General features: G+C 35.6%; 1 protein-coding gene across 1 annotated transcript in view; it reads right to left on the bottom strand.

Moving 5' to 3' along the window:
• Positions 1-15,436, bottom strand: part of LOC129720429 (endothelial lipase-like) — a 32,442-nt gene that overhangs the window by 16,731 nt on the left and 275 nt on the right. The window lies entirely within an intron of this gene.

Genomic DNA, 15,436 nt, shown 5'->3' with positions numbered 1-15,436 from the left:
TCATACAAAAATAAAAAAAATATAAGGAAAAATGTGGGAAGAGGAAGTGCAAAAGAGTAGTTTTGTAGCTTAAAATAGTCATATTTTTATAAATCACGATCGGGCAACCTGAAAACATTATCTTTTAGAAAGTCGAAATGTTCTACAAAAATGCTATAAATAACATTATCTTTCAATTGAGGGTTGAGAACCTTAGAATTTCAACATCGATTTTTTTTGGGGCAACTTATTACGCAGTCTTCAATACTCAATTTTCATTGGGTTTCTCTAACGTTCTAGTTTTTCTTAGTTCTTAGGTAAAATATGTTTTGGAAATCTAAATAATTCTTGTTTTTTTTCCAGATTAAAGTGTTGTAAAACTATCAAGAGTTTTTAGTTGATTGATGTAAAATTCTCTTAAGTTAAATTAAATATTAAACCCTTTGTTACCATAACCAAGAACTTAATGAAGACAGGTCTTTTATTCGCATTATGTTTCCAGCTTTTATCATCAACTTAACCTTTTATCCTAAAAATAGTTTAAAATAGAATGAATTTCAATCAACAAGTCTAAAAATGGTTTTGGTTCAGTAAACAAAACACAGCACGTATTTTTATCCGCAATAAGATGCTTTAAGCAGTTTTTTCGCAGTTAAATTCTATTTTTAAGGCCAAAACCATACATCCCAGCAAAAGCCCGAAGAAACCGCCCCAGTTACACCTCACATAGGTACAGCAACTGTCAAAATCGAACATGCAAATCATTCGAGACAGCACAATTACAAAGTGAAAACAAAACGAACGGCTTTACGAAACAACCCACATCGTTTTCCGTCTCTGATAGCTAGCAAGAATGGCATCTATCACCGGCAGGCAGTTATTCCAGCCCGTGTTCCTGCGGGTTTCGCTGCCATCGTCGAGCAAATTTTTCTACGTACCAGCTTTCACGAAAGCGACGCAAATGATTACAAAGGCGATGGACACACAGACGAGACTTGCTGATGCTCGCTGAGTCGTGCCTTCCCAAACAGGAGGCACTCTTCAAGTTTTTTTTTGCGATTCCGGTCATGTACCGGCAGTAGTGTGCTGACTGTCACCCCTCCGAGGCGGACATGACTTCCGGCCTAATGGCCAACTGTGGAACCCTTCGAAAGCAATTCCTGCTCAAGAAGCGCGACTGAGTGAAAGGAGAACCTGCCTGCGTATCGATAAATTTTGGACCTGATGAGTGTGGCAGCATTCTTGTTTTCTCATTAGGCTAGTTAATGAGAGTGATCGGAGAAGTGGAGAAAAGGACCAATGGAAGTGAAATGTACCATTGCGAACCGGCAGTTAATGATCCGCATGGGAAAAGTTTACCTATAAACGATTGTACGAGCTTTCCACAAGAAAAACATTTTGTACAGTCGAGAAGTTTTCCGGGAGAAACTTCTGCGATTGTTTGTTTGTTTGCTATTCATTTATAAAGATGGCTATAACGAATTAGTTAGTTAGAGCATTGATACTTGATATCGAATTTGTTTGTGAATCTCAGTGCCAAATTTGATAACGCTATTCGAGTTCATTTTAATTATATTCAACAGCACAACTATACGATATAAGCTAGAATAATTGCAATTATCAATAGATTACTAAGCGTCTATAGTCATGTTTAATGGGACTGCGAGTTTTTTTTGTATTGCTGTCTATGTCACGATTTTTTTTTAAAACATATATTTCAAATTACCTATCTAGATATTCAATTCACTGAATCTACCACGAAACACAGGGGACACATTCATAAACCAGCGCCGGTTGAAAATGATGTAGGTACCTACCGGATACTCGAGTTACTGCACATGCATCATTCCGAATTATCATGAGTATTAATTCAATACGAGCTCATCAGCGTGTAATTGCCACGCGCTTGTTTTGGAAAATTGTACCAATGTTTGCCCATTGTATCGACGATTTATGGGTTCAGTGTGTTTTATGAACAGCAGCAATTATTCATCCTTTGCCGGCACAAAGGCAGCCCCGGCAGTGGCTTCGGGTGCTGCTGCTACAGGAAGCGCACGGGCGCCAGAGGCAATTCGCAAATAAAACCGACACCGTAGGACACGGCTAACCTGAGGCACGTGAGCGCCAGTGCAAGTGATCACTAAACACCAATGAAAACAAAATAACTTTGATTTATACGTGCATTTTCCAGTTGTCGAGTCGTGCTTCGGAAGGTGGTTGTGCGGATGATGATATTTTAAAATTCTGGGCTTTGTCATTAACAGTTTACTCGTTTTTGTAGAGCCTAACTAATCAACATAGAAAATATTCTCAATAGTAGGTCGTCAGCTTGGATGAAACTTTGCTTGAAACTTTTGGTGAAAAACATATAGTACCTGGGGTACCCTGGGTAGAAACATTTCAAACAATAAGAATTGTTTAGCTATTTATTCATTAAGGCCGCAGCAGTTTAAATTAGAATATTAGCCAGAGCTCCAAATATTAGTGCATTCTTTAAACTTTACCCTTTTTAAAATTAAATACATTTCTAATATGTGGCACAATTTCAAATCATACATTGCTAAAATTTAATTCTTTTTGTACGGGTGAAGTTGTGGGGTTTGACGGATTTCTCCAAATCTCGACAGCAAACGCGAAATGTTGTCTGCGATTAGCTTTAAGCTAAAATTAAATAATTTTATTTGCACGTTAATCATTCCTAATTTTAATTCACTTACAATTTTAGTGAACCGACTATATACAGGTTAACGCGGTGAGTCGTCGGTTTCTCTAATTGATCCTGGATGATTTTAGGCTAAGTTAGGTTAAGATAGATTGTTTCCTTAGTTTTAGATTAATTTTAAGTAAATCCACTTACTTTTACTCTCGTAGGATAAGTATAGCGGTAAGTTTAACGTAGGTTAATCAATTACGGTATGGAATAATATTTAAGAAGTATTAAACTGAATGAATATGATGATTATGATGAAGCGCTGCACGAGTCCACTTTTTTTGCACGTTTTTGCTCTCCTCGTTTTGTTTTTATCTCGGTTTTATGACAGTTCTTGGTCCGTTCTGTCGGTCAGCGAGCTGAAGTGGTCAGCGATGGTCAGTAGAAGCGTTGCGTTCGGACAGCGCTGCTGCAATGGGGGTCCGTCACCACACCTTTATTTTTAGTTTGTCTGTCTGTCTGTTCCTGTTGTAAAGTCAAGTGTCATGTGGTTCAAAACCAATACAATGTTATAATTCAAGATAGTAAAAGATGACAATAAAATTTGTGCACTTTTTGAGGTCTACCAGAAATAAAAATTAACAGAAAAAAATTCCATTCCGATGTAACTTCGCTCTCACTAAATTATCGTATGTCCGAAAAAGTTTTCGAAAACTGCGCCAGTAATATAAAACTAAGCTAGACAGCCACAAATCTACGCTGCATGCCACCACAATGTGCCACCCGGGCAAGCATTTCAGCAGTGTAGACACTGGAATCGGTTATTTATATACTCATTTTTCCACAGACAGCAACAGAAACTATTCGGGGCAACTGTGATGGCTCTTGTGGTGGCATTACCGAGAGTGGAAATGTGCCTCGAAACTAAATTACCAGGCTATCGCCGTTTTATTTTTTTTATATTCTTCAATCCAATCTCTGGGCTTCAGCCGGATAGTTTACGGCGAGTTTGGTCCGAAGCCAGTAATTTTTACGACTCGAGTCGCGATAGTGTCACACGTGACAGAAGTTCAACGACAGTTAGTGCCACAGAGCGTGGTCGAAACGTGCACCACGTAGCGTCGGTTAGTTTACGCAGTGGCAATAGTATTATTGCTCGAAGTTCGGAGCTCGAGGGGAACCGTAATTATAGGCTTCTTCTTTGGATGCACTTGTAGTAAATGAAAAATGCCGAGTAAATACCATGGAAAGTAACGACGTGCAATTTTCGCTCGACAGTGGAGTAAAACAGAATTAGAGTCATTTTACTCTCTTGTCCTTGAAAAAATCTACTGCAGAATAAATGCAGATAAAATAGTTTTCGTGAATTTATTGTTTCCTTGGTGGAAATTAAAGACATACGATGCTATCAGTAACAAATAGTATTTATAAATCATGATCATCTGATTAAATTGTCATCGTTGGTAATCAAAAAAAAATCTCAATCAACTTTTTCTTCTTATTCAGAATTAGAGCCGAGGTGGCTCGTGCTGTTCTGTTAATTTGGCACAGACTTCTCAGTCAACTGTTAATGTACAGGACAATCGCGGGGCTCTAGACTCGAACATACAACGAGTGGCCTGTTAGGTCAGCATCGTTCCTCGAGACTAGCTGAGAGATGTTAGTAATCTATTAACCCCATTTTATGGTGTCTCTTAGTGCTTATCGCACTTTCATCAAATTTGTATCCGACCGCTTCTCTTTCCAACAAAACCACCAGAATGGCTAAAATTTAGTTCGAAAATTCACGCTACTTGAGATCTACCGAAACAGATTCAATGACAGCTAGGTATGTACAGTGCGGTGCAGTGTGGCAAATTGAATCCCCGCTATGCGCCACAACTGGCAATCGAACGTGCTACAGAAGATTTTAACCAATTATCGAAGTGTTTCGCTAACGGATACAGCAGACGGTGGGTGGAAATTCTAATTTGCGAATCGAAAATCAATTTTGAGCCTACATAAATTGAAACGAAACAGGTTATGCCGGAGATTTGCAATGCACTCGGTTAACCAACACCAATGCAGATACAGTACACACAGAGAGGCTGGCACACGCACTACGGGGTAGTAATTTGCTTTCAATCATTTCCGATCGACAAGCTCCGTCAGTATATGGGGAACCATTGAAATTTCGGCTGCACGTAAATTTGAGCATAGCATCATCTGAAAACACTGTGGCCTAGTTTAAAGTACCAACCCGCTAGCAATCAGAAATCGTAGAAAAGCAGGGATACCAATTAATAACACTGGTCTTGGAAAAAGCTTTTGGAGTGCACCTGTGTTGATCAGTGTAATCATTGTTCAACAAATAAATCATACATTTTTTAACAAAAAATATCAAATGCTCAATATCCTCACATAAAAGAAAAACATAAAGTAGTAGAACATTGTTCTAAAGAAAAGATACGTCGGATTAGATGGGAAATATAAATAAAAATATTAATTAGAAAAAAATATATTACAGTCAATGTAGTACTCCTACCTTGAGGCAAGTCAGGTACCATCCTTTCTTTCTGACTGATGGTGGTTCAGCTCTATTTTTTTGTTTTTTTTTCTGTCACTAGCTTTCTGCTTTGTTCCTGTCTTTCTATTACCTGTTGTTCTAGTTCTCTGTTGCTGTATTTTTTTCGCTTTTGTATTTTTTATTTTATATTGAATTTTTTTTGCTCTTGTTTTACATTTTTGTTATATGGGTCATTCCATACGAAGTGTACATGCCACTTGGACACGACCATCACGGATTTGGCTCAAAGCTGAGGGAATTATTCATCTAGGTTCACAATGAAAAAATCCCAATTTTGGTGTCGATTCGAATACCCCCCGCTCTGTGGGACCCCCCTCTTTGTGACAAAGTCAGGCAATTTTTGTTCAAAATTCCATTTTTCTTTTTCTTACAATTCATAGATGTAGGACGTCCACAAAATACTGACAGATGATTTTTGAAGAAAACAAACCAAGGAATCCAAAAACAAATATAATTTTTGACTGGAAGTGTTGCCAGATAGATTATTTTTGGATTTGAAAACTAAATTTACATTTTTCGACAAATGCAGCCATTTTTATTTTAAATTTGATAACTTCATCGTGTTCCTTGGAAAATTTCACGCATGAAACAACTATCATCCCGAGGTAATATGAGCCAATCTCGAGATATAACATTTTTACGAAAATAGTTGTAAATTTCGTAATTAACCCTTTCCCGCTCATGGTGACTTTAAAGCACCAAAAATTATAATCATCATATCTTGACATAAAATAGTTTGTTGTGCTAACGATTGTTCCATAAACTTTTATATTCTGCCTCAGAGCATCATAGGGCATTTTCTTCAAAATACTACAGTTGACAGTAATTTTAGTTAGTCTACAAAGTGTTCGGTTTGAATTTTCTCGTGAAGCTATAAATTTTAGTGATAAACCTTGTGAGCGGGAGAGGGTTAATTTATTTTATAGTTTATAGCCGTAAGACACCCGAAAAATAGTGACGAGTGAATTTTGAAGAAAATAAACCAAGGAATCCAGAAAAAATATTATTTTTGACCGGAAGTGTTGCCAGATAGACTATTTTTCTATTTTAAAACTAAATTTGCATTTTTCGGCAAATGTAGCTGAGTTTATTTATTTGAAGGTTTCATCGTGTTTCTCGGAAAATGTTACATTAGAAACACTTATCATTTCGTGGTAATATGAGCCAATCTCGAGATATAGCATTTTTACAAAAATGGTTTTAAATTTCGTAATTAGTTTTTCATAATTAGTTTTTCGTAAAAATGCTATATCTCGAGATTGACTCTTATTACCACGGGGTGATAAGTGTTTATTATGTAACATTTTCCGAGAAATACGATGAATCCTTCAAATCTAAAATAAACTCAGCTACATTTGCCGAAAAATGCAAATTTAGTTTTAAAATAGAAAACTAATCTATCTGGCAACACTTCCGGTCATAAAACAATATTTTTCCTGGATTCCTTGGTTCGTTTTCTTTAAAATTCACTCATCACTATTTTTCGGGTGTCTTACGGCTATAAACTATAAAATAAATTGAATACGAAATTTACAACTATTTTCGAAAAATGTTATATCTCGAGATTGGCTCATATTACCTCGGGATGATAGTTGTTTCTTACATGAAATTTTCCAAGGAACACGATGAAATTATCAAATTCAAAATAAAAATGGCTGCATTTGTCGAAAAATGTAAATTTAGTTTTCAAATCCAAAAATAATCTATCTGGCAACACTTCCAGTCAAAAATTATATTTGTTTTTGGATTCCTTGGTTTGTTTTCTTCAAAAATCATCTGTCAGTATTTTGTGGACGTCCTACATCTATGAATTGTAAGAAAAAGAAAAACGGAGTTTTGAACAAAAATTGCCTGACTTTGTCACGAGGAGGGGGTCCCACAGAGCGGGGGGTATTCCAATCGACACCAAAATTGGGATTTTTTCATAGTGAACCGAGATGAATAATTCCCCCAGCTTTGAGCCAAATCCGTGATGGTCGTGTCCAAGTTAATTTTTTTTCCGTGGTCACTTCGTATGGAATGACCCATGTTTTGTTCTTCTCCTGTTTTCTATTATTTTCTCCTCTGGGTTATCTGAGGTCATATATTATTTTCTTTTAATCGGATTCTATCGCTGCTGTTCTGCTAATTTATTACCTGTTTTTCTTGTACTTGCATTCGGATTTCATTTTCTCCGTTCCCTATTCTCTGTTTTTGGGGTCATCCACAAATTAGGTAAGGGCTTAAGGAGAAAGGGGGGTATGCAAATTTCTTACGGATGCTAACGAGAAGAGAAAGAAGAATTTTAGAAAATATAAAAATAAAAAAAATATGTTTAAATTTTTTCCTAAAAATCTCTTATAAGATTGTGGGGGATGGGGGGAAGTATTGGGAAATCTTCCGATGCCTTAGGCGTGGTACACAGATTACATAATGCATGAAGGGGGAGATTAAGTTTGCGTTAAGTTTGCGTTACTTTTTGTTACTTGTCATACGGGGGAGGGGGGGGGGGGTTTATAGTTGGAACATTTACGTAACTGTGATTTTACTTAAAAATCGAAAACTTTTGGGGGTTTAGCGGTACGTAGTTTTGAGGGGGGGGGGGGTTTATATTGAAATCTGGATTTTGAGCGTTACGTAATTTATGTACGACACCGTATTACGGAGAGAGGAGAGATTCAAAAATATAGAAAAAAGTAGTTTTTTGGTAGCGATTCCATTATGGCAATTTTTCGACGACAATTTTTGGAGCGCATTTTTTAGGAGCACGTTGTATCAGGGCACTTAATTATTTGCAACTATATCAGGGCTGATTTTGATGAAAAGTTTTGCAATTTTTTTTTGTGGCATTTTTGATAGCAACATTTTGGTGGAAATTCTTGACGATAAATTTTAATGACACTTTTTGTATGGACATTTTTTGGTGGCAATTTCCTGACGGTAATTGTCTGTCGATAATTTTAGATGGCAATTTTGTGGATTTATTATGATTATTTCTAATGTCAGTTTCTTAATATTTTCAGTTAAGTTTCAATGCAGTGTATTATCAGTATTTGTTTTTAGTTTGAGTTCAGTTTTATTTTGGATAAAATATAGTTATAGTTTGGTTTCAATTCAGTTTCAGTTCAATTTCAAATAAGTTTCGGTGTCACGTTAGTTTCAGTCCAGATTTGATTCAATTTCATTTTAGTTGTAGGTTAGATGCTTATTAGTTTCAGATTCATTTTTTCTAAATTACAGTTTGGTTTAATTGAAACCAATTTTTAATTAAGGAAAAAATTAGTTTGGATTTAGTTCAGTTTAAATTTGAATTTAGTTTATTTACAGCTTTAGTCTGGTTTCTGCCTAGGTATAATTTAGTTTCAGGTTCAGCTTCCAATAAGTAACAGTTCAGTTACAATACAGTTTCAGTTTAAATTATGTTTTATTTCAGTTTCAGTTTACGTTCGGTTCAGGTTCGATAAAGTTTCAGGTAAATCTCAGTTGAATTATTTTTTCAGTTTATGCTCAGTTTTTGTTAAATTCCAATTCAGTTCCAGCTTACTTTTTGATAAGTTTTTGAACTAATAAGTCCAATTAAAGTTAAGTTTTCAGCCAGTTTTGTTTAAGCTTAGTCTTTGGTACGTTTCAGAGCAGTTTAGTATAGTTTCAGTTCGATTCAAACTCAGTTTCAAACCAGTTTCTATTTCAATTAGGTTTTATTTCAGTTTCAATTTAGTTCCAATGAAGTTTCAGTTCAATCACAGTTGTTTTAATTTTACAGTTTATGCTTAGTTTTTGTTTAGATTCAGTTCACTTTCAGCTTATTGCTGGTTAAATTTCAGTCCAATTTCTTTTTTTCCTCGTCCTTTTTTCTTATGTTTTAATTTGAATGTTATATTTAGTTTTGTTTACTAAAATTTTTTCTAGATATTCAAACATAGAAAAGTGTTTTGTTTTTCTATTTCTAGTTTTGTGGTTTCGTGACTTTCTCTCTTTAGATTCTTTGTTTCTATATATACGTTTTCATTTCTGCATTCTTATTTTCTGTTTTTTTTTTTAAATATATTTTTCTATTTGTCATGTGTTTTCCTATTTTTCTAATCATTAGTTTTACTTTTCTTCTACTATTCTACTGAATTTATATTTTGCAGTTTTTTATTTTTCTATTATTTTTGTGTTTATTTTTCTGTTGTTCTGTTTTCCCGTTTTTGAACGCTTTCAGGCTTTCCTGGTTATTGATGCTCCAGTTTTCTGTTCTTCTTCTGTTTTGTGTTAATTTTTATCTTTATATCTGAGTTTTAGTTTTTGCTAACTGCTTCTGTTGCTCATTAGTTTTCTATTTCTTGTTTTCCGAAATTCTTATTCTTTGATTTTTCGATACGTGTTTCTCACTATCTTGTTTGTTAGTATCTACAAGTATGTTTTTTTTTTGCATTTTTCTGTTTTCTGTCGTTCTTTTTGTTTAATTTTCCTTTCTGTTGCATTTCTTCATTTATTTAGTTACTATTTTTTATCGTTTATCTGTTGTTATATTCTTCAACTTTTGCTTTTCGGTTTTTCTGGTTTTCTTCTTATAGAAAGTTCTTCTTTTTTATATTTTTCTGTTTCCCTACTTCTTTTTCGTTTTTCCAAATCTGTATCATATTTTCAGTCCACTTATTTTTCGCTTTCCCTACTGCTCATACTGTCTGCTTAATGAACTTGTGTGTTAACGGGTAAAAGCCGTTGTTAAAAATAGAAATTCAGTTCGAAAAATTTAGCCCTACGGAGCACCTTCCGTTGTTGTGTCGCACTTGCAAGCACGACTCAGACTGACTTTGGTCTCGACCACACAGATCTATGAGAGTTCTCAGCATCAGCTGACTCTTCTGTGTGTGGTGAGACATTCCTTTCAGAGTATAAATAACGCTTGCACAGCAGTGTGTGTAGTTAGGAATGAGCTATAGAATAAGTCGGCAGTTGAATGTGATACGATATAGATTGTTGAACAGTACCACCGTCCCCCGTAGTTTAATTGGTCAAAACACCGTGCCGGAGACAGGGAGATTGCGGGTTCAAGTCTCGCCGGGATGCGGTATATTTTTCCAAATCTGTATCATATTTCCAGTCCGCTTATTTTTCGCATTCCCTACTGGAAATAAATAAATAAATAAATGAATGAATAAATAAATAAATCAATAAATCAATAAATAAATCAATAAATAATTGAATGAATATATTGAAATAAATAAATAAATAAATAAAAGATATAAATATATAGCGGGGGCCTAGTGTGGTTGGTAACGTCTCCGCCAACCACGCTCGACGCCTGGGTTCGAGTCCCACCGCCGACATAGGTGTCGATGGTTGTGAGGTGACGTGATCCACTCACAACCAACCCAAACTGGTCTAGATTCAATCCTAGCCGACACCGGGAGATTTTCTGAGGCGAAAAATCTCTGGGATCACGCCTTCCATCGCATGAGGAAGTAAAGCCGTTGGCGCCGGTCCGTTAATAAACAGGTCGTGAGTTAGGGTCCTGGGTGGAGTCGCCGAACTAGACCGACGGAAAATAAGCGAGAATAAAAAAAAATAAAAGATATAAATGAATAAATAAATCAATCAATAAGTAAATAAATAAATAAATAAACAAATAAATAAAGAAATAAACAAATAAATAAATAAATAACTGAATAAATAAAAAAATAACATTAATATATCGTTAACCGGAATCAGCCCAGAATTCCCAGAATTTGAACTTTGAATAGCTACTGCGCCCACGTACAAAACTTAATTAACTAGATGTGATTTTTTCTGTCAAGTGGCATATATTGGAGTTCGAAAAAGTATCGCCAAATGAAGGAAATGCAATTGAATTCCATATTAAGTCGAGGAATGTTCAATCATTGGGTTGATTCGGGTTAAACCCAAAAAAGGAAATACCTATTTTTATTTTGTTGGAAGGAATTGATTTGGTTCTTTAGCATACACACCACTCAGTTAATAATGCTGTTCTAGATATCGCACAATGACCCGAAAGCCTGCTAGCATAGTATCGGTATTTTATTCTGAAGTAGAACTACGTCTTTAAAGAAGGTTCTAAAGGATGTAAAATGAAAACTATTTGAAGATGTCAAGCCTGGTTTAAATAAATCAAAACTGAAAAGTTCGTTAAATACCATCTAGTTTTAATGTTTTCGGAATCGGGATGATATACAAGGAATTACAAAATAGTGACTAACGGTTTCCAGAAACAGCTAAACATAGTCAAATACCACCATCTAATTAACGGCGTTACGGTCAAAAACTAGTCGAACAAAAATGTATATAAATGTAAATTTCCTCAGCATCACGTAAAGCTATCGCAATCGTTGTCTGGTCGACTTATTTTGCAAATTGTCACGATTTTGAGTCACCACCTTTCTGTAAATCGACAGTCCGGCGAAGCGCATCGAGTGTTAAAAAAAGTTTACGGAGATGCTGTTCTAAGTGAAACAACGGGCCATGGATGATTCTGTCGCTTTGAAGACGGTAATTTTAATGATGACGACTATCCGCGTGAGGGAAGATCAAAAACCTTCGAAGACACTGAATTGGAAGATTTGCTCAATGAGGGTCCTTGCCGAACGCAGGAACAGCTTGCTCCAATTTTATGAGGTAGCCGTCGAGTCATTTTCATGCGATTGAATGCCTTGAGAATGATCCAAAGACAAGGAATTTGGAATCGTTACGAGCATCGTTTTCGCCTGTGAACAACTGCTCCCGCGGCAAAAAAAAAGATTCATTATAGCAACCCAAAAAAAAACAAGTTATTGGAACTACCCGATCATGTTTCTACGTTGTTGGTTCGGCCGAAAATCACGCTGCGAAGGTATTGGTGAATTCATTGCTGGTGAAAAGTATCAGCTTCAATTGATGCGATTAAACCGAGCATTGTGTGAAAAACTGCCACAATACGAGCAGAAGCATAAAATATTGATCCTACTGCATGACAACACTCGGCCATATGCTGCCAAAGTTGTTGAAAATTGCATAGAGACGCTCGTATAGGAACTTCTATATCCGCCATATTCCCCAGACATTGCACCGCCCATTATCACTTGTTACGTCCGATGGCACATGGTCTGGCTTATCAGCAGTTCTGTTATTTTGGAAACATCGAAAAATAGCTAGATTCAAATAAATGACGAACACCTTTATCGTAACGGTATTCGAACTTTACTATAAAGATAAAAATTGTAGTGATAGGCAATCTGGATGGCTCATAAGTAGCATTTTTTTTTAAATGAAACTGCATTCTTATTGACGTAGAATTACGTCCTACGGCAACACATGTATAGTAGGGCCCAAAAATTGCATTAAGTCTGGAACTCCGGGGGCTCACCCTTCATATCATAGGAAATGGTGTTACCAACAAACTTTTCTTCGGAGGCAGCTCTAGAAAATAATGTTTTCAACTGGCCCCGATGACTTTTTAGAAAAAAAAAATCGGTTTTGCTTATGTTTAATTCAAAAAACATGTCTATTTATTTGAATTCCCAAGAGACCTGATCCTTTTATATTTTCGGCAGGTTCCTGAGGGCCAAAACTATAAGGAAAAAATTTGCTTCGGTTTGTTTATCGTCAATTAATTTTCTCAAAAAATTATTAATTAATTAGTATTAGGTACTAAGCAAAATGCTATCACCAACAAAATACCGTAAAAAATGGGAAATTTCATGAAGAAAACCTTTCCGAAATACTGCATGGGTCTAAAATAACATGGTCTTGAGTTACTCGTGAATAATTGTGAAATAAAAGGTTGCATTCTATGATTTCCTACACTAAAATACTTATCTGCCGTATCAATTGTATGACTAATTCAGCTGGGTTTTTTTTTTCAAATTAGACAGCAAAAAGGCCTTGGGATCGTCCTAGTTTAAAATAAAAATATCAAGCTATCAAGCCGCAGTATATCAAAAAAAAATGTAATCATTTTTCCGTGACCTGAACATACGAAAAAAATTGCACTCTTGAAATGTGGATTTCACTGCTTTGTTTCCTCTAGTTTTGTACCAACTTTCTCTTCGAGACATCATATAACTACCAGGCTAACATTGAGCTTTGAAAGATACCATAAATGCAGCCTGCAGACCCGGTAATTGCTCAATACACCATGCGGAGATTGTAGGTTCGAGTCCCGTCTTGATAAAAAAAAACAATTTCTAAGTTTATGCACACTTTCCGTCCTTGTTTATTTTCGCAACCTCGTAAAATTACATACATTGCCCCCTTTACTAAACTTGATATTGTTTATTTTATTATTTGCCCTTGATCATTAGTTCTTTTTTTGCTTTCTAGTGAAAAAATTAGTTTATTTGAATTTATATTATTATCTGATACGGCAAATAAACATTTTAGTGTAGGAAAACATAGAATTGCAACTTTTTACTCCACAGTAAATCACGTATAACTCTTAATCACGTTATTTTGGAGCCATACAATCTTTGGCAAAGGTATCCACCATAAAATTTCCCATCTTTTGACTGTGTTCAGTTGGCGATAGCATTCGGCTTGATACCCACTTTTGTTGATTGAATGACAAAAGTACTTGAGAAATTTCTTTTTCAAAGAATAATTTCTTTAAGGAAAATAAAAACATCAAGAGCGTCACGAAAATTGAAACTTAGTTTGTTTCCAGAGGATTTTCTTCATTCTTATAGCAAACGCTTTTTTCACCTTGAAAAAATGAAGAAAACCTACCTCCGACTGATAAGAAGACCTTAAGAGTTCAAATCCCATTTTCCGTCACCTAATTGCTTTGATTCTGCCTATATTTTTTTTTCTTTGGTAGCTTAACAAGGTTTAGTATGACTATAACTAAAAATTTCGAGCTCTGAAATTTTCATTAGGATTTTCAAAAATTTAATTATTTCCCGGTTAAATGGTGTTGATATTTACCAGATTCTTTAATACTTCTATGGGTCGATCTCTTAAATATATGAACTTCTCGCGTTTTAGCCTTAATTTCAGGTACTTTTTAGTTTTTATTTTCTATGTTTTGGAATGTTAGCATTATGATATATTTAGTGAAACAATGCTGCCTACCTACGCTATGTATTCAAACTGTGCGTAATAATTAATTTCTAATTCTTAGAAAAATTCTTAGAGAATTCCCTGCTCCTAGCTGGTAAGGTAAACCACTAGCGTTTTGTAGGTTATAACTCGCCTGTCTTTTGCAGGTCGAACGTATAATTGATATCGTGACTAAAATGCATTCGAGTTTGCAATGGATGAAAATCATCACACATCACAAACTATGTGGCAGGCGAGCATTCTGCCATTAAATTATGACGTTCATCTACTGCATGCGATATTAAATTTCCTCATTTTCTCAGCACTCCGATGTAATTACTTCACAGCTAAAAGCTGGCGAGAAACATTTTATATTATTTTTTCTCGTGAATTGAGCTAATCAAGACTCTGTCCGTAATAAATTGAAGGAAAAAGTGCTTTGATGGTAATTATTTTTTCTACTGAGCTCTCGGTTTACTAAGAGCACTTGAATCAGTATACAATGCTACGTGTAATTGATGAACGAACGATAACTTCTAACACAATAATTAATTTTATTTCGCCATCACATCAGAGACGCAGTCTAATCTGCGGGGGATTTCGTGAAGTTTCTCTTCCCAGGCAAGCGACTTCCTAATAAATTCATGGCAATCATCATTAAATTTCAATCACATAAAATGTCGCCCTGTTGCCTCGTATCCATCTCAGTTTCGAAGTTGAGCTGCAACAACACGGCTTTCAATGGACTTGCAACTAATTACGAAATTGCGTGTGGTTGTGGTAAAATCGTCTGCATTACTGAATCAAGGCTAACGGTAATTAAGTAGTATCTTTTCTAACTCCAGAAGAGCAACATGATAAGAACATAATATTTAGTGACAAATCTGGAGTAATTCTGTCTTCAAATTAATACAGTTGTAACGTTTTGGTTTTATATTTAATATCGCTCTTGGGAACGAGTATTATTTCATAGAATCATCAATATGCATGCCCGAGCCCGGTCTTGTGTTAGGTTGACCAACAAAGGAATGAAACTTTAGCGACAACTTTTGGACGGGAAAAGTTAGAACATCTGCATAATTTATCGGAGAGGAAATTTCTCGCGAAGCAGAAAGAGACTGGGGACGGCATAAGTTTTTCGTCGAACAAATCTCGTTCTAATTCACATCTGGCGTATTGGACTCAACTTTTGATTTACGATTTAACCACAGTATCCTAGTGGCACCAGATGGTCTGTCGTTCGATCG

Source organism: Wyeomyia smithii, chromosome 2, assembly GCF_029784165.1.
Source record: "Wyeomyia smithii strain HCP4-BCI-WySm-NY-G18 chromosome 2, ASM2978416v1, whole genome shotgun sequence".
NCBI lineage: Eukaryota > Metazoa > Arthropoda > Insecta > Diptera > Culicidae > Wyeomyia > Wyeomyia smithii.
The sequence above is the reverse complement of the archived record's forward strand: the minus strand, read 5'-3'. Positions and strand labels throughout refer to the sequence as shown.